Below are 21107 nucleotides of genomic sequence, written 5' to 3'. Positions count from 1 at the left end.
TCAAAATTTTGATTTCTTAAACTGCAGGCTCGCTGGTTTTGTTTCCCGCCAAAACCAGAATTCAAATGATGAGGATGGCCTCCCCCTATCCTGTGCTGGTCTCCCTTTAGCAGCTGCCTGGAAATGGATGCCCCTTAGTAATTGGTTACCCCTTATCCATTTGAGGGGTCCGAATAGCAAGTGTCCTCCGGGGGTGCCCCGCGCAACTTTTCGAGCACATTTTTCCAAAAATGTTTATTGGCCAAAAATACCTACACACACATAAAACACCATAATAAGTACAAAAATGAGCACTATCAATATATAGAATCGAGATAAATTAGACACAAAAATGTGTCTATCACTAACAAAGCTCAGTTTGGTGTCCAAGGAGAACATATTAATGATATAATGTTCAATAAAGAACTTGATGTCCTAATTCTTTTCTACTACTGATACAAGAGGAATCTGGTAGCACAAAGGGAGAGAGCAAAAATGGATAGCGAAGACAGCCAAGATCCACCGAAATACATCCACTTTGAGATGATGACACCTACTGCATTTGTAAGTCCTTGCTTCCATAAATTTAGTGGCAACTCTTCATTATAACTATTTGATGATACATAGTGATCCAAAAGAAAACAGTTGATTCATTTAGCCAGATTTTAACCTGTCAGTTCATTACACAATATGAACTAGTCTGACAAAACTATAATTCCATATTGTTATTCATTTTTATGATGAACTGCTTTCTTGATGGTATTATGAATTTGAAAATTTATATATCTCTATGCAGACATATTTTCATGAGAAGAAATTCGATGATAGTGCAGGTGAGATTGATGACTTTATAGCATATATGCATAGCAAGACTCATAAGATAATCATTCCAATGAACCTGCCTGATGAAGGCAAATCAGAATGGCCTATGGGTTTACACTGGCACCTGCTTGTTTACGACATCGGAAACTATCAGTGGGAGCATTACAACTCACTCAAAAAGGGAGAAATAAGAGAAAGATGTTCAAAGGATGCAAGAAAATGGCAACCTACTGTCAACCACACATTGATAAATGGCTGGTGAAACATGATCAACCTATAAGCACTGACTTAAACATTGAGCAAATGGAGGTACCTGATCAGGGAGCACATCCAGATTGCCTTCTCAATACATGTTACTGGATAAAGCGAAGTTGCAAGCCATTTCTCCTGAAATCTCAACATCTGATTCTAAGAGATGAAATGATAAAATAGATGCAGTGGTGGAGATACAAAATGGCGTGCAAGCTTCTAAATGATGAGAAAGATGGATTAAGTTGTGGTGAAACAACTAATGAAGAATATCTTAACAATCAATTGATTAAAGAAGGTTGCAAAAACTGAAATGATTAAATCTTAGCTTCTCTAATGTCATATATATCTGATTTGTTTACTATTTTAACTATAGTATTTCGATACAGTATATTACTTCTTACTGCAACAGAAAACTCTTTATGTCTAATTTCACCTGAATTAGATTCTAATGTAATTGATACTCTAGTATATAATATTTTGGATAGTAGATAATATCAATGTTCTGTCTTACTGTCTTATGCCTTATCTTAATGTCATATATATATACCTGTTCATTCCAGTAATGAAGTGGGTTCATTACAGTACTTCGAAGAGAAAAAAATGGACTTCAATCCAAAAATGAACTCCATTTAATAAGATTTAGAATAAAATGGACTTCTTATGGATACCTGTTCATTCCAGTACTTCTAAGGAAAAAATGGACTTCAATCCAAAAATGTACTTCTTATGGATACCTGTTCATTCCAGAAATGAAGTGGATTCATTCCAGTACTCATTTGAAAAAATGGAGTTCATTCCAAGAATGAAGTTCACTCCACTAAATGAACTCATATAATAGCAGTCCATTCTGAACAATGAAGTACATATCCAAAATAGAAATGACATTTCAAACTAACAGTTGTACAAAAAATAAATTTCATATCCCAGAACAAAAAAAAAAACTAAAAACACCAGTTCATATCAAACCTAAACACCAGAAAAACTAATAAAAAGTTCAGCATACTACTCCAGCATTAATACATGACAAGTAGCTTTGTTGTGATTCCCAATCTTCTTGCAATTAGAGCACTTCATAGGCCTCATCTGCTTCTCATAAGCATTTCGCATGTGCTTCTTTGGTGGTCTTCCTGGAGGTGGCCTTGGAATACCAGGTAGAACTATTTCTTCAGGTTCATACACTTCAGGTCTATCAAAGTTGGGAATGGGCCGAATTGCAGGAGCATAGGAATTGCGAAAATTATTTGAACCAAAGTAAGGCTGAATATACTTCAAAATCTTAGTACCCTTCATAGTAATAACGGCAGTGGCATGTGCGCAAGGGAAACCAAATACTTTCTATCTCTGACAAGTGCAAGTCATCTGCATAAGATCAACTACATGAGAAATGGGAGAATGCACCTCATATATATCTTTACTGACTCGATAACATTCCATGGGAGACCTATGTCAACATGTTCCTTCATTATAACTTTGTAGATTGGAGTCAAACTATCTAGATAAGTTCTACCAAGCTCGCGCCTTTCTGAACTCATCCTCATAATCTTTATCCTGAGCTCATCAACAAGAGCAGCTGGTGGAAAATTCCTTTCACGATAAATCCAGTTATTGAAATATTCTGCAATACTTGATGAGTGTGTGCCATACTTACATCCTTCGAAGAAAACATTTGCCCAGTGCTTCAGATCAATATTTCTGATGCACTTTGCAACCCAACCACATCCAATGATGCACATCTCATTCAAAGCAGACTCGTATTTAGCAACGCTGAAACAGTATGCAGCTTTATATGGAACAAATCCAGTACTTGTTTATACTTCTCATGTCCTTTCTTGATAGGAAGGTTATTCTTCAAATGATAAAAACAATAACTATGATAAGAGTTGGGAAAATACTTAGGAATATTTTGTTTCAGCCCTTCATGACGATCAGTGATAAAGGTGATAGGAAGAGAATCGATGCAATACTGTAAATTTTCCATGAACCACTCCCAACCTTCAATATCTTCAGAAGGAACTAAAGCAAACGCGAAAGGAAAAAAACCTTGCAAAAGAATGAAAAAAGCTAAAAACTGTCAATTTATTGAGAAAACTATTGGTTCATTGAAAAAACTATCGGTTCATTTAGAAGTATGAACTAAAACATGCCAGTTCAGTGAAAATGATACATTCAAAGAAGAACCAACACTCAGCAGAGGACTTCATTCTGTATAATGAATTATAGAATCTATATGTATAACTTTTTCTAGACTTCATTTTTGGAATGAAGTCTATATAATGAACTGTAGAATCAATATCTATAACTTTTCTAGACTTCATTCCAAGAATGAAGTCCATTCTGTAACATGAACTATAAAATCTATATCTACAACTTTTCTAGACTTCATCCCAAAAATGAAGTCCATTATATATAATGGACTGTAGAAAACTAATCAAAGTAGAAATTAATCAAAAAGAAAACAGTTAGTTACTAGAAAAGTACCTTGGTTCCCATTCATGCCTGTGGCAGCCATCAACGTTCCCCTGAATCTCCTCGTAAGAAATGTTGCATCACAGTAAAGCATAGGGCGAATAAACCTGTATCCTTCGATACATGCAGCAAAACATATGAAAATCCTCTCAAACCGTTTAGTCTCTTTATTATATTCAAACTTAATATAGCTGCCAGGATTGGTAGCCTTTATTGCTTCAACATACCAAACCAGATCTATAAAACTTTTTACATCATCACCATATGTCTCTACTTGTGATGCTTCCTTCCCTTTATAAGCATGATGGTATTTTATGTCAATACCGTAACAACTCTTCACTTGAGCAACCATATCCTTAGGATTTATCGACGGATTTGACTGTATTTGATCCTTGAATAGATGCTTAATAAATTTCTTCTTCACAGGGGGATCCTTCATCTTATAAGCACCACCACATGTATTTGATCCTTGAATAGATGCAAACACAGTTTTAGCAGTATCAATTGGAATAGCGTGCAGATGCCAAGTACAATCTGTATTCCTACCACACTTTGCTGTGAACCTAAGTCTATCATTCTTAAGCTTTGCAACTGTATAACCAGACTTGCTGTAATATTTTTCGGCAGCTAAGCGCAGCTCATCAACACCACCATGAAAAACTTGACCAACACCTCTAAAAATATCCTCCCAACCATCAGACAAAAGAGGTTTTAATACCTCATGACCTTCCGTCAGGTATTTAATATTTGAAGTCTCAGTGAACCCACTACATGATTCATCGTCACTTAGCAACTGCGTGGAAATACCAGATGAAGAGCTAGAAGCACCACTATTAGAAGCCTCCTCAACAAACAAATCAAAATGTGACAATTGCTTTGAACAAGAAACAACAATTAGGCCTTGAAGAGAATAATCACAATTGATGAGAGCTTTATCACCATGCATAAATCTTATGCTCCGAGGAGTCAAGTTTCTCCAATAATCACAAACATATATTTTCAAGTCACGCATCATCGTATCTACAAAAACTTCGAATGGAATACCATCCCCTTTGTAGTACACAATTGCATAACACTTGGAGAGGGACATACTGAACCTGAAAAATGAACACACATAAACAAAATAGTTCATTCTAACAACTGAATCTGTTAATCCTTAACAGTTCATTCTTGGAATGAAGCCGTAACAAAATAGCTTCACTCAATAACATTCTACACAGATAAACAAGCAGCGACACTACTTCTTCATTTAAAAAAAAATAAAGAGTTCATTCTAACAAATGAAGCCTTAACAGAATAGCTTCATTCAATAACATCCTAACAGATAAATAAAGTAGCAACAGTACTTCTTCCTTGACAACGAAAGAGTTCATTCTTGGAATGAACCCGTTGCAGAATGACTTCATTCGTTAACATTCTAACACATAAAACAAGAAGCAACACTACTTATTCCTTAAAAAATGTAAAGAATTCACTCTAACAAATGAAGCCTTAACAAAATTACTTCAAATAAAAATAAAATCAGAGAAAACTCACCGGAACACAAGAAGAATCCAAAATCAACTCCAAAAAACACCAAATCTCCGATTATCAGATCTATAAATTCCCAAAATCAATTCCAAAAATGAACAAATCTTCAAAAAAGCCTCGAATAAATCTTCAAAAATCCTCGAATCAATCTCCAAAAATCCTCGAATCAATCTTCAAAAGAAAAAATCTCAGTAAAAATCGAATAAGATCTGTAATTCCAAATCAAACTTCGTAACCAAATTAACTCTGTAATCAAATCAGTCTTCATAAGCAAGTGAATGTGCTATAAATCGAATCAATCTTGATTCAATCTGCTATAAATCGAATCAATCTTACAACAGAAAAGATTTCGTAAAAACCCTAGAAAAAAATTTCTCTGCAGCAACAGAAAAATGAGGAGAGAGAAAATAAAACTGAAACTAAAAGTGATTCTTGTTCTTTCCTGGTTATATACGTCGGTCGTATATAACCAAATAATAAAATTTTAGGACTAAACCATAATTTTAGCATGTGCAGGGGTATTTTAGTAACATAAAAAAAATATTCCGTGTGGGTGGACAATACCCTAGGACTAAATAATAATTTTTAGGACTAAACTATAATTTATATTTCTAAAAAGGACTAAAGAGACAATTGACTGAGTCAACTGGACTAGAGTCTCTCTAATTTATTATTCCTAGGACTAATAGGTATTTCCTACATTCATTTATGATGGGTTCGTTTGCGGAAATCACCGTTTCCAGGAATTTATAAATTATAAATTCTAGGATATATGTAAATTTCTAGTGTGTTTGGTAACTCAATAAAAGTTCCTAGGATTTATAGAGTTTTCTGTATTAAAGTCTTTGTACCGGTTGGCATTACTCTCAAATCCTAAAATTGCATATATGGGATTTAGAGTTAAAACAAAGTGGGTCCATGAATCCTATGATAAGTTTCCCAACAAATCTTAGGGGGGAGGGGTCGAACTCCATATGGAATATTTGTTGGAAAACTGAATCCCGTAGGAAACGTGATTCCAAGGATTCGGGCAATCAAACATATAAAAGGATACATAATTCTACCAAATCCCTTGGACCCATAAATTCCACCTTTACAATTCTACATCCAAACCTTGTGAACTTTTACGGGATTTTGTGTTACCAAACCGCTAAAACTTCCTTTTAACTTTTTTTTTTTGCTTCAGAGAAAATTCTATTGATCTAAACATTGTCGTACATAATAGAGTTTAATAGGAAAGATGGGGCTTCCCCTTTCCAACTATTACAGATCTCTCTTTTCGAGCATGTTTAGCTAGTTTGTTTGCACATTTATTGGCTAATCTGTTTATGTGCTTACAAGAATATAAATCAAAATTACGTAGCTGAAAACATATATCTTCGACAATGCCACGCAGCTCCCAGGGAACGTCAGATGCTTCTCCTAGGATAGCTTGTATGAGGCAGTGATAATCCGATTCTATAATAATCTTCTTAAATCCTAACTGCTGCCCCCACTGACTTGGACTAGTGAAAACACAAGTGCCATGCATACGTTCGAATTTGATTCTTTTAACAATAATATAATATCAAATTTAATAAGGGACATTCAATAATAATAAATATTTATTTTCGTAAATATAAATTTAATATTTTTATTCGAACTAATTACATAATATCGATTGCTAATAGGGTGATCTCTTGGATGGCTCTGGTGATTGAAAGTCGGGATTATTCACCAGATTCGTGTGAGCCTTTCATGATATCATGATTTCCTTTTTTATTTTTCCTTGCATCTTATTTTTTTCCTTTCGATCGATCCATTTTTGGATGATTTTTATTTTATTTTTTCCCTTTCGTTTTTTTAGGGTTCATAGTTCTGTTTTAGGGTTTTTCATTCGCGCTATGAACCGTGCTACCAGGACTTCTTCTTTTCGGATTCAGCGGCGCTCTTTTGTTGCATCTCAGGGTTTGACCAGTGGGTCTTCATCTTATTCCTCTAGCACTTCGGATGTTGCTTCTTCCTCCACCACAGTGGATGTTGCAGAGTACTGCCATTGTCCTTTCAATGGTTTCCATGGTTGTCGAGATGGGGTTAATGGTAGGGGGTACGCCAAAGGATCCTTCTTCCAGTATTTACATGATAGACATTTATTCTCCACGGATAACAAAGATCTTTGCAGGGACCTAGTCTCTTGCTTTGGACCGATTCTGTGATTTGGGTAAGGAATATAGCTTTCAGTCACCTGACAAGAAACTTATACTTCTTCAAAATACTGTTGTAGAAGTATTAAAAGAAGTATCTTGTCTTAAACAACTCAAAGATCATTCCTCAGTAGAAAGACAGAATATACCCCAACCCAATGAAATCAGCTCACTTCCGGAAAGAGTCAAATGAAAGAGTTAATGATCACTTCTGGAAAAAGGTTCCACCTCACTCATGTCGGAACAATGGTTGTTTACATGAAGGTAGTTCACCTACTGAAATATTCCAGAAGAAAGGGAAGGAAATAATTTCTGCCAAGAGAAACAATCAGAGAAGGATTCGAAAAAAATCCTATAATTGTTTTTGATGATCAAACTGATGTGCATAATAAGGAAAACCTTATTTTGAGAAAATCATATGAAAATCTCATTAACAGAATTAAGAGAGATTTATCTATCTTTGAAAATTCTCACATCAGTTTATTTTCTCCTCACGATCAAACCTATATGAAAGATCACTTTCTTGGGAGGAAAAAATTTGAGCAAAAACCTCTAAAGAAAAATATGAATTATGTTTCCCATACTCGTTGTAAGCATGATAAAGCTTACTCCGATACAAATTAGTTGTATCGATCCTGTGCATCCTCATCCAGACTTGTGCTCATATTATTATTTTTGGATGAGGAAGAACGTAAAACGAGAGCACATGTTCTTGTGTATGTATCAGAAAATATGTGAAATTTTTTGGATAAACTGTTAATCCATTTTGTCTAAAAAATTTGTTCATGTTTATCATGATCTTCCATAATTAGGTTTTATTTGAAATTTTTGAACTTTAATAAGCCTTCAAGCATGAGAATTTTGGACAGAGGAAATAAAATATATTCTTGATATATTTTCGGAAATCCCTGGATATTTTCGGTCCGAAAAACTGTTCCTTCATAAAAAAAACTTTCTCTTTCTTGTATTGAGAAACCCTGATTAATTCTTATTTAAATCCTTGAGCATGCCTCCGATAACTCGCAGTATTACAAAGGTAAATAAGGAGGAAGCTCAGAGAGTTAAGGATTGTAAAGAAATAGGTACGGAAAGGAAGAAGAAGATCATGTCAAAAATCATGTCTAATTATGAATCTGATAGTTCTAACGAATCTCAAGAATAATCATGTTTGTTGGCTTTCAACCTTCAATATTTAAAAGAAACCAAGTGGATACCTTCTGATAGCATGTTAAACTATATCCATGGTTTTGAATAACTAAGAACCAATCTCACAATAACGGTTTGAAATCAAGATTGGCTAAATGATAGGATTGAAGAAACAAAAGCTGATATTGCAGACATGAAAGCACAAGTTGAAAAACTTGAAAAACAAGAAGTGATTGCAGACAAGTCTCTTGAGACAAGCTTCAAGAGTTTGAACACTGAAGAAACCTCTGTGAACAATCAGAGCACCACTAGGGAATAAGTTATAGGCTCTGATACTTAATCCAGGAAAATAGTGAAAAACAGGGGTACAACAACCACACCCAATATATCGCTTAGCAATATGTATGGACTAACACCAATATACTTTAAAGAGAATCAACTAGACAGTCAGATTCAATCTTAATAAAAGTATATCAAAGAGTTATATCTTTCTTTCTCGATTCAATACTTACTCAAGCAAATACAAATCTGCGAGTCTAATTAAATACAAGAGAAAACACTTGAACGGTACCAAAGACCAATGTTCAAGGATCAATCAATTTCAATTAGCAACCAAAGGTTGGATTTCCAATTGATCGATTCAAACGCACAACCTGTGATATTTCAATTATATAACAAAATATAATACGGAAAAGAAAGAACACAGACACCAGAAGTTTTGTTAACGAGGAAACCGAAAATGCTGAAAAACCCTGGGACCTAGTCCAGATTGAACACACAATGTATTAAGCCTCTACAGACACTATCCTACTACAAACTAACTTCGGTCAGGACTGTAGTTGAACCCCAATCAATCTCACACTGATCCAAGGTACAGTTGCGCTCCTTACGTTTCTGATCCCAGCAGGATACTACGCACTCGATTCCCTTAGCTGATCTCACCCACAACTAAGAGTTGCTACGACCCAAAGTCGAAGACTTTAATAAACAAATCTGTATCACACAGAAAAGTCTACAGTAATAGATAAATCTGTCTCCCACAGAAATACCTACGAGTTTTTGTTCCGTCTTTTGATAAATCAAGGTGAACAGGAACCAATTGATAACCCGGACTTATATTCCCGAAGAACATCCTAGAATTATCAATCACCTCACAATAATCTTAATCGATTAGCGAAAGAAGATATTGCGGAATCACAAACGATGAGACGAAGATGTTTGTGACTTCTTTTAATCTTTCCTATGGGAGAAATCAATCTAAATCCAATCTTACGATTGTACTTAGTACGATAGAAACAACAAGATCAGATCACGCAACTAAAAAGAAAATAGTTGGGTCTGGCTTCACAATCCCAATGAAGTCTTCAAGTCGTTAACCTACAGGGTCTCGGTAGAAACCTAAGGTAAAGGAGAATCGACTCTAGCTTATACAACTAGTATCACACAGGAGGTGTGGGGATTAGGTTTCCCAGTTGCTAGAGTTCTCCTTTATATAGTCTCTCAAATCAGGGTTTGCAATCTAAGTTACCTTGGTAACAAAGCATTCAATATTCACCGTTAGATGAAAACCTGATTAGATTCAAGCTAATATATTTCAACCGTTAGATCGAAACTTATCTTGTTACACACAAATGAAATGCACGTTTTAGGTTTGTGTAACCGTACCCAAACATGTACATTTAGTTGGTTCAACAATAGTTAACCAAATGGTTATCTATATGAGCACTTTCATATCAACCATATTCTTCTTTACCATAATCACTTCAAATGACTCAAATGAACTAGTTAGAGAGTTGTTCAATTTCTTAGATCTTATAGAGTATACAAGACATAATCGAAGCAAAAACGATTTGATTCACTCGAATGGATTCATGAACTTTATAGCCACGGTTTGCAAATATGCATTCCTTAGTTTATATAAGTTTAAGTTCACGAATAATCGTTTTTAGAAAATAACCAACCTAAGTACGCGGACTTAAGTACCCGGAATAAGTTTGTTTTCAATTCACAAGCCCAAAAAATTTTCACGGGACGTGAACTTCTGATGGTGCGCAACTGGTACGCGGACTTTAGTTCCGGTTTTCCTGATCAGGAAAGTACGCATACTTTGGTTCAAGGAATAAGGACTTACACATGTATGAGTTATCACACAATGTTTATATCCAACAATGGTCATATATTCTAAACTCTCATTTCATCATTGAAACATTCTTAGAGGACGTTATATAGTTGTTATTCACAAACCATTTTTCGTCAAAGCCATTTTCAAGTAATTGAAATTTAATATGACTTTCGTCACTAGTAAAGATGAACTTGGCCAAAGCGAAAGCTTACCAACACATATTTCGAGAAATAGATAAGCGAGATAAACTCGGCTCGAAATAGCAAATGTGTATAATCATAGTCTATATAGCAATACGACTTTTGTCTCAAGATAGGAGATAGAGTAGATAGACTTTTGAGTGATAGATAAGTTCAAGTCTCCACATACCTTTTAGTCAATGAAGTTCCACCAGTTTCTTGAGTAGTTCTTCGTCTTGTATGATGATCGCCATGGAGTCTAGAGCTTAACTACACTTTATATCCTAGTCCGAGACTTAGTTATAAGTAGACTAGAAATCAAGACTCATAGTTTTGATCACTAACATTGACAAACATGCTTGAGATAGCAATGCATGCGAGTTCGACCGAGCAGTGCTCTAACAAATAGACATCAATTTATCTCGATATCTTTGTGTAAGGTCTATTTTGAATAAAACTATCAATTATCTATGAATAAAATTATTATTTTATAATTTTTGTGATAGATTTTGATTACATAGCAATTTCAGCAACACTAGTAACTATTATTCTCCACGATTTAGTACCCAAAGTAAAGACCATGGTGATAAACTTCTCATTGCTTTTCGAAGTAAGTATAGTTACAACCTTATACACCTCCGACAATGAATCAAAACCCAAACCATGACACAAATACTTGCTTTGTGATTAAAGATTTTTCGTGGTTGTAGTAATGAGGTTCAAACTCTCGGACTTGTGAAGGATAATTTTTTTAGAAAATAAATATATATACAAATATTGACAAATTGGTAGAGAGTTACTGGGACTAAGGACTTGGCCAATTCTCATGCATATGGTACATTTTATTTATCCTTAACAATTATCGCTCAAAACATAAAATGTAAGGACTCTTATTTTGCCAATATAGATTCTCAGAATATTAGTTATAAATCGTAAGCATGGGACATCAAACATTTAAGCAAGCATGCCGCATCAAATAAAATGATAACTAATTAATCAAAATCATTTTTCAATTTTAAATCAATGCAAAAGTCATAAAAAGAATAAATTAAATTTACCAGAATGACGAAAATCGCCTCCTCCGTTGTCCCAATGTTGGGTTTAGCTCATCATGGTGAAATATCTCTCAAAATATTTTATTAAGCTCAATTGGTGTTTACAATAAAGAGAAGAAGAGAAAATGGTGTGAAACTGTAATCTGCGACGCACAAAAGGCGTCCAGAATAAACGATAAAATCTAACTGTTGTTGTCGCTATGGTTCTAAGACCCACACCTACGACCCACGAGCCACTGTCGTTGTCACTGTTGAAGAACGACGGTTTCTGAGAGTCTGTTCTTCGTGTTCTTCATCTTCATCAGCAGCATAAAACAGCAGCAGGAAGCTTGCTGTTCATGGTGATTTCTTTCTCCTCAGTTCTCCTCAAGCCCCCAAACTCTCGACAACCTTTCTCTCACCTCCAAGGACTCTATTTAAACCCGAAGCATGCATCGAATCTCCTCCATAACTCCACAAATCCTAGGCAGTGAAAGAAAATATTTTCGGATATTTTCTTTCCTGTTTTAGCTTTTCACGCGTTTTCTCTGGTCCAGCACGCTCCAATTCGACTTATTCACGCCTCAACACTCTTCCAACGCCAGCAGAACTCCCCCATGCACACAAGAACTTCAATTTTGCTCGTGTTACAGTACACGTGCTCTGTTTTGGGTGTGTGAATCATAACGAAAATTCCAGCCAAATTTGGTCGATCATGTCACCCATACTATGTTCCTTAACCTATATCACATCTCTATACCGAATTTCAGCCATTGAATCGACCCATAACCCCTTCATTTTGACGATCGAAATTCTGCCAGAACTGTTTAGAAATTTCCCGTCTTTTTCCAAAATTTGAATTATGAGAAGAAAAATGTCCTCCCCCTAATCCTGTACGGGTGTCCCTTTAGAAATTGGGGTGGAAATAGTAATTTTTCTGGGTTCCTCCGGTACATTTCTGGGACGCTTCTGGTGCATTTCTGAGGTGCCTCCGGTACATTATCCTGGGGTGTAAAACACTACTTTTCGAGCTCATTTCGCCGCAAAGGCTTATTTCTCTAAAAACATCTACAAAAACACAAAATAACACAATAAGTACTTAATCGAGTCTAACAATACAGAATATTGAGAACAAAATAGACACATAAATGCGTCTATCAAATACCCCCAAACTTATTATTTGCTAGTCCTCGAGCAAAACTAATAAAAAATAAATAAAACCGAGTTAATCTCGGGAGGGTTTACCAGAGGTGTGCCCACAAAACCATTACTCCAGACCCTAGATATCTACAACGAACCTTGGAAGGCACTAAAGAATCTCCTTGGTTGGCATACTTATTGACTACAAGAGGAAGTACCCTGATGCGAAATTCCAATTGATGTACACGAGTTTGCACTCAAGCATACTAAAATTCATATATAAGTGACAGAGCTCTACTCAGATAGTTGCACTATGGACATCATATTCGGAGTCAAACTAATCACATGGAAAGACTAAGAGATGGATATAGAAAAACATAGATGGTTTTGATGTTTACTAAGTGAACGGCGTTTCCCATATCTGTATGAAGGCCTCCGCCAAAATGAACCTATCCTAATGGATTGAGATACTAGTCTGACTAATATCAACACACTGGCATATACAAGGGTACCAGTGGTCAATAACTTAAATCTAGATCAACAAACTGGCAAATACAAGGGAACCAACAATTGACTACACAGAACAATAACAATTTTTTTTTTTTAACTTAACGGCATGAATAGATCTTTTTGATCCAAGCGCATGCTTCTTGTCAGCAGATTACACGATAGTTCCCACGGGTCCTGCATTCCACGCTTGCTTAGGCGACGGAAACAGGGAGAACACACGCATATTGCTATCCAAGTGTTAATACTTATTCAGATTGGTCTAACTGGTCCGGTCTCTCTTTTTTTTTTGTAGTAACTCAATCACTCTAATTCATCCTAGCAGTGGTAACAACTTGAATCGTGTGCCCCACCTAATCACTTAGAGAAACATAGTTTAAAATGAAAAAAATAAAATAAAAGAAATGAAAAGGACTCAACGAGATATGGTGCAACTATCATGTTATTTCTAACACCTGAGCTCTGTGCTTTTATGAATAGACTCTATAGATGTTTCCATCTAATCAGATTGGTTCCTCAACTCCTATAACCAAGATGTTCTCATCCACTTAGATTGGTTAGAGAAAACCTTAATTGGCATAAATTTCTAGGCTCTGGAGTTTACTAATTGCAACTAAAAAGTTTCTCCCATACCCCCAAACTTAAATCTAACATTGTCCTCAATGTTCTAAAGATGAAACTAAAAGCATGAACAAGGAGAAACTGTTACCATTTGAAGCGAAAGAGTTAAGGAAAGATATTACCTGGTTGCATGAGTTTGGTTTACCTCCCAAGAAGTGCTAAGTTTAAAGTCTTCAGCCAGACTTAGAAAATGTTTAGTCAACTCGAACCGTATAACAGTAGCCGGAAAAACTGTGGGTCTTTAACACCAAAAAGAGCTGACAACAGGAAATTGCAGTGAACCAAGAAAATGGACAAGACCAGCATGCCCTTACCTAGTTTTCTGATAACAATAGATAATTGTGGTTCAGGTTCAAGTTCTATGAAAGGGTCTGAATAGAATATTTTTCTAGGATGCATTTCCTCATAGGTGGGATCCAAATTATTAGGTCCTAGAGTCTGCAGTAACTCAAATAAGAACTTAGGATCACGAAGTAATGACCTAAATAATTGAGGATCCTGTAAGTCAATTAGGTATGACTTACATAGTTGACCACAGTCAGAGTAGTGGTCATTCTTAAGCAAATGTGTCGATTCTAATTTCCTAAAGTACTTAGGCTTAGTCTCAGAACTTAATAAGTGACACATTTGAAATCTATATGTTCCCACAGTTGGAAGAAAACTATTTGGTGGGAAAACAAAGTCAATCTGGGTATCATATCCTGGGCAAACCACATCAACCAGAGGATGGGTTTCTAACGACTAAAATTCTTCCTGGACATCATGAGGTTCGGGAAAACGAGTATGAAGATAATCTTGTAAGATGGTTGAGGCATTGATGTCAAGTCCCAAGTGAGGGATCTTTTTAAAAGTTAAAGCACACGGAGAATGATAATCACCCCCAAACTTAGAGTTTTCGATGTCTCTAGAAAGACTAGTCACAACTTCCCTAATTTCTAGGTCATCAGATTCCTGGAAATGGTCAATAGATTCTTCTAAGTTGGGTTCATCCTCACTCATTTCTACGAGTTTATCATCTTCTAAGACTAGTGTTTCTAAATCGCTAGATTCTAAAACAGTATTCTCGGGGTAGACTCTTTCCTCTAAACCATCATCGGTTTCGTAATCATCGTCTAAAACGGGGGTATTTCTAGTCAAATCCTCGTCCTTTTTAATAGGTAAATAATTATTAAAATTATTTGGATTTGAACTAGAAATATCATTATAATCATCATCACCATCCTCCTCCTCATCATCATCACAATATAATTTTTGATATTCACGAATTCTCAAGCTTTGTTCCCAACTACATGGTCTATGTTTATAATATTTCTCATAGATCGTTAGAGGTGATTCCTCAATAAAAGTTGGAGTATCCATATATCGCTGCCCACACATATATTCACCAAGAGTCATTTCCGAAGACGTCTCTTGATAACGAGAATTTCTAGACATATATTCTCGTAACGTCATCTCAGGTGGCGTCTCCTAAAAAGGATTCATCACCGAGGAAACACAAACTACAGAGGAATTCTACACAATCACAAACAAGGCTGACTCGACCAAATCAAACTTATAAATTCTAGCAAACAAAAAGCATGATGGCTCCACTTAGATTGTTTCTAGACCAGCTTCTATCTTTCGAAAGGGAATTCGTTGCAATTTGAGCAAACCCCTCTGGAATCAATCCGAGTCAAAGTAAGTTGAATAGAGACGATGGAAGCTTAGTAGAGCTTTGATACCCAAGGCCTCACCGCATTAGAAAGCGGCGCAGTCACGCATTCAACTCACAGAAACCATCATGAACTTTGAAGTGTGCTTAAAGAGCAACCAATATTTTTCGAACGAGTTTCCTATTAAGCTCGTTACCCTATAGGTCTCGTTCTACTCAAAATTTTAGTCTTAGGATCGCGTTTGGTTTCGTTTTCCTAAGACGGGCAAGAAGAGAACGGTGATGAAATCCGAACCCTTATCTTGTATTGGCCAGGCCTTGCCCTTTACTAGGAATTTAAAACATCCGTATTCAAGTCCTCAGCATATATTCACCTTAAGTAAAACAGTAAACCCGCTTGCAGGAGATTCGCGGGTGTCTAGAAGTTTACCTCCCGTACCAGACAGGCGAAGAACCGCTGTAGTCGACTCGGGCCACTGACTCCGGTGTCAGTGTGCGAACCCGAGGGGCCGAGACGATATAGTAATCGTCGTCCTTCCCTGCAGACAGTTTGTATTTAATTTTTTATATTTTTTTTTAATTTATAACCCTTCCGTAGGGTTTTAAAAATAATGTCCAATGTTCAATGTCCGAAAAAAAATAATGTCCAAAAATAAAAGATTACAAAAATAAAAAATTTAATTACAGTTTCTAAAAAAAATTAATAAAAAAAATACCTAAAAATTAATAATAAAAAAAAAGTCCTTCATCTTCTTTCCGTTCTTTTTTCTTTAAGCTTTGCTCCTAGTCTTTATGAAATTGCCAAAAATCTTTGATAACTTCTTCTTCTTCTTTTTCTTTTCGATCCATGCCTCAAAACCTGTATCACATAGACAAATACCCAAAGAACGTAAAAAAGAACAAAGAAAAATAAATCTAAAAAAAAATTCTACCTAAACACAATTCCGCGTCGGTGGCGCCAAAATGATTAAAGATTTTTCGTGGTTGTAGTAATGAGGTTCAAACTCTCGGACTTGTGAAGGATAATTTTTTTAGAAAATAAATATATATACAAATATTGACAAATTGGTAGAGAGTTACTGGGACTAAGGACTTGGCCAATTCTCATGCATATGGTACATTTTATTTATCCTTAACAATTATCGCTCAAAACATAAAATGTAAGGACTCTTATTTTGCCAGTATAGATTCTCAGAATATTAGTTATAAATCGTAAGCATGGGACATCAAACATTTAAGCAAGCATGTTGCATCAAATAAAATGATAACTAATTAATCAAAATCATTTTTCAATTTTAAATCAATGCAAAAGTCATAAAAAGAATAAATTAAATTTACCAGAATGACGAAAATTGCCTCCTCCGTTGTCCCAATGTTGGGTTTAGCTCATCATGGTGAAATACCTCTCAAAATATTTTATTAAGCTCAATTGGTGTTTACAATAAAGAGAAGAAGAGAAAATGGTGTGAAACTTTAATCTGCGACGCACAAAAGGCGTCCAGAATAAACGATAAAATCTAACTGCTGTTGTCGCTATGGTTCTAAGACCCACACCTACGACCCACGAGCCACAGTAGTTGTCACTGTTGAAGAACGACGGTTTCTGAGAGTCTGTTCTTCGTGTTCTTCATCTTCATCAGCAGCATAAAACAGCAGCAGGAAGCTTGTTGTTCATGGTGATTTCTTGCTCCTCAGTTCTCCTCAAGCCCCCAAACTCTCGACAACCTTTCTCTGACCTCCAAGGACTCTATTTAAACCCGGAGCATGCATCGAATCTCCTCCATAACTCCACAAATCCTCGGCAGTGAAAGAAAATATTTTCGGATATTTTCTTTCCTGTTTTAGCTTTTCACGCGTTTTCTCTGGTCCAGCACGCTCCAATTCGACTTATTCACGCCTCAACACTCTTCCAACGCCAGCAGAACTCCCCCATGCACACAAGAACTTCAATTTTGCTCGTGTTACAGTACACGTGCTCTGTTTTGGGTGTGTGAATCATACCGAAAATTCCAGCCAAATTTGATCGATCATGTCACCCATACTATGTTCCTTAACCTATATCACAGCTCTATACCGAATTTCAGCCATTGAATCGACCCATAACCCCTTCATTTTGACGATCGAAATTCTGCCAGAACTGTTTAGAAATTTCCCGCCTTTTTCCAAAATTTGAATTATGAGAAGAAAAGTGTCCTCCCCCTAATCCTGTACGGGTGTCCCTTTAGCAATTGGGGTGGAAATAGTAATTTTGGGGTGGAAATAGTAATTTTTCTGGGTTCCTCCGGTACATTTCTGGGACGCTTCCTGTGCATTTCTGAGGTGCCTCCGGTACATTATCCTGGGGTGTAAAACACTACTTTTTGAGCTCATTTCGCCGCAAAGGCTTATTTCTCTAAAAACATCTACAAAAACACAAAATAACACAATAAGTACTTAATCGAGTCTAACAATACAGAATATTGAGAACAAAATAGACACATAAATGCGTCTATCACTTTGCCCATTATAGGGATGCAAATAGGGGATGGAAAGTGTTTCACCCCTAGCCGGGTTAACGACAAGCATTACACCTGGATCATTTACAGCTTTATGCACTAGTGTGATACAAGTTAAACCGTTACAATAACCCAATGGTTCACTTGTACCTGGCAAGACTAGGTTCATAAAAAAAATCCACATTTGTAATCATTCTCTAAGCTCAAAAAGCAGGCTTTTCTCTTATGACCTACCCATACATTATGAAGATCAATGAATAGATTCAATTCACGATTTTTACCATGAGCAAAGTGGGTATTAGCAAATCGTGTTTCATTAAAAATTGAATTGTACCATAACTTATTGATGCAGCTCCACTGAGCTAGAGTACGAACTGGTAATCTAGTGAGAATTTTTTCAATTACAAATTCCTCAGGAAGAAGAGATGCAATGTCGTCGATTTCTTTGACTCTTTCAGTGTTGTTCTCCTTTAAAGTTGTCATCTTTTTTGGCATATCACTTATAACTTACAATGATTCAAAAAATCTCAACTTTATAAATAAATCGAAGAATAATGAAGAGTTTTGAATTTTGGGTATATAATTAGGGTTCTAGTTAGGTCGACAATTCTGTATAAAAGAGAAGAGAAGAAGAACTACATGATGAGAAACTAGGAAAACAAAACCACTAGATGACTGCTAAGAAGTGGGGGGAGCACAAAGAACGGAGCTTCCAAATATCCTCTTACACCGAGTGTAATGGATAGATTTTGGGTAACGATGTTGGCATATTCCGTGGATAAAACATCTAAAAATTTGAATCCTCCTTATCTCTTCTCGAAAGCAGATAAGGAGGAGAAATTAAAAATAGACAAGGAAAAGATCCTGGACAAAAAAAACTAAAAACCAGAAAACAATCCTTGCTTACTCTTTTTTTTTTTAATGTAAACGATTTATTATTGGATAAAGAGTATTACATTAACTAGTTGGAAGCCTAAAAATAAGCAAAATTGAAAAAGTAACACTTTTCCAGAAACGGAGGGAGCAACTCTTTGATATACTTTTCTAAAGATTGAGTCTGACTGTCTAGTTGATTCTCTTGAAAGTATATTGGAGTTTGTCCATACAGATTGCCTAAACGAAATATTGGGTGATGTTGTTAGACCCCCGCTTTTTCAATCCGTATCTGAATATAAGTATATTTCATTTGTGTATATAAAGTTAAACCATCTAACGGTGGAGATTGATTACTTATTTTCTAAGCAAACTTAGCTTGAATCTCAGGTCAGGTTTTCATCTAACGATGAATATTGATTGCTTTGTTAATAAACTATCTTAGCTTTGATTGTGAGCAACCCTGATTTGAAAGACCATATAAGGAGAAACTATAGCAGCTGGGAAACCTAATCCCGGCACTTCCGTGTGTCTTAGTTGTAAACTAGAGCTGACTCTCTCTTAACCTAGGTTTCCGGTTCTTCTGAAAACCATTACTAGGTTTAACGACTTAAAGACTTCTCTTGGTATTCGTGAAGCCAGGTCCAACTATTTTCTCTATAATTGCGTATCCTGATCTTAATATTCTATCTTATTGAGTTTAACTTTCTAAAAGAATATCTCGAGATTTACCTCCGATAGGTAAGATAAAAAACTAATTACAAAATTTCTTCGTCTCAGACTCTTGTAATTCCGCAATAACTTCTTCTGTAAATCAGTTAGGTTATTGTGAGGTGAGTAATATTCTAGGCTGCTCTTCGGAAGACATAAGACCGGGTTATTAGTTGTGTTTCCTGTTCACCTTGATCTTTATATAAAGACAAAAACTAAAAATAGAACATACTTATCTGTTGGAGACAAATTTGTTTATAGGTCTTTGACTTTGGGTCGTACCAACTCCTAGGCTATAAAGGACGTTAGTTAGGAGAATCAAGTGCGCAGGATCTTGCGAGCGTAAGGAATGCGAATCGCGGTCGATTCTCTCTTAACCTAAGTTTTCAGTTCTTCTGAAAACCATAACTAGGTTTAACGACTTAAAGACTTCGCTTGGGATCGGTGAAGCCAGTCCAACTATTTTCTTTGTAGTTGTGTATCCTGATCTTGCTATTCGATCGTATTGAATCTAATCTTCTCTACGATTATCTCGAGATTTATCTTCGGTAGGTAAGATATAAAAAAAAAAAAGTTATTGCTTATAATTTTTGGGTATTTTATTCTTTTATACTCCCTCCGTCCCTAATTAGCTGAGCTATTTGGTTTTAAATTTTGTCCCACAAATAGATGAGATATTTTAGTTACTATAAGAAATATGTATAATTTGATAGCCATGTTTATATTAGTTACATAGGTGTTTTAAAATGCTTTTCAACGGTATAAAGTTTACGAAAAACCATGGTATAGTTTAAGAGATAAATCATTTCTAAGTTTTACTAACATCCTTGCCTTAAAAATTGTGCAAACTAAAATTAGATCAACTAATATGGGACGGAGGGAGTATATAACTTTAATCTTTCTTTTTGAGAAAATAAAATGAAAATGAAAAATTCTAATTCAACAACAATTCTACCAAGTCTGGTAACCCCTCGAAACAACAAGAGCATCTTTGGAAAATAATGAAAATACATGAATAAAGGTCACCGGAGTTTACTTCGTCATGACCCGATTTTGTATTTATCTCCATGTAACCCGAAAAGATCATTCTTGAGAATAAAATGACAAAAGACCGATATATTTTGTTTATTTTCATGTGACCCCAAAACAACACTCTTAAGAATTAAACCAGAATTAAACGAGAATTAAAAAAGAAAAGAGAGGAGAAGAAAGTGGCAGTCAAGACCCAAAACAGTAAAGTGATAAATCAATCCCTTTCTATCAGTCTACAACCAAACCACAATCATTATTACAAAGGGATTTTAGTTCCAGTTTTTGAGTTGAGTTCTCCGTAAGCTCCTAATAAACTGTAGTTGAGATATCCTAATCATGTTGCATCACAGCCAAGCTGTAAAAA

This window comes from Papaver somniferum, chromosome 3 (assembly GCF_003573695.1).
Source record: "Papaver somniferum cultivar HN1 chromosome 3, ASM357369v1, whole genome shotgun sequence".
Taxonomy (NCBI): domain Eukaryota; kingdom Viridiplantae; phylum Streptophyta; class Magnoliopsida; order Ranunculales; family Papaveraceae; genus Papaver; species Papaver somniferum.
The sequence above is the reverse complement of the archived record's forward strand: the minus strand, read 5'-3'. Positions refer to the sequence as shown.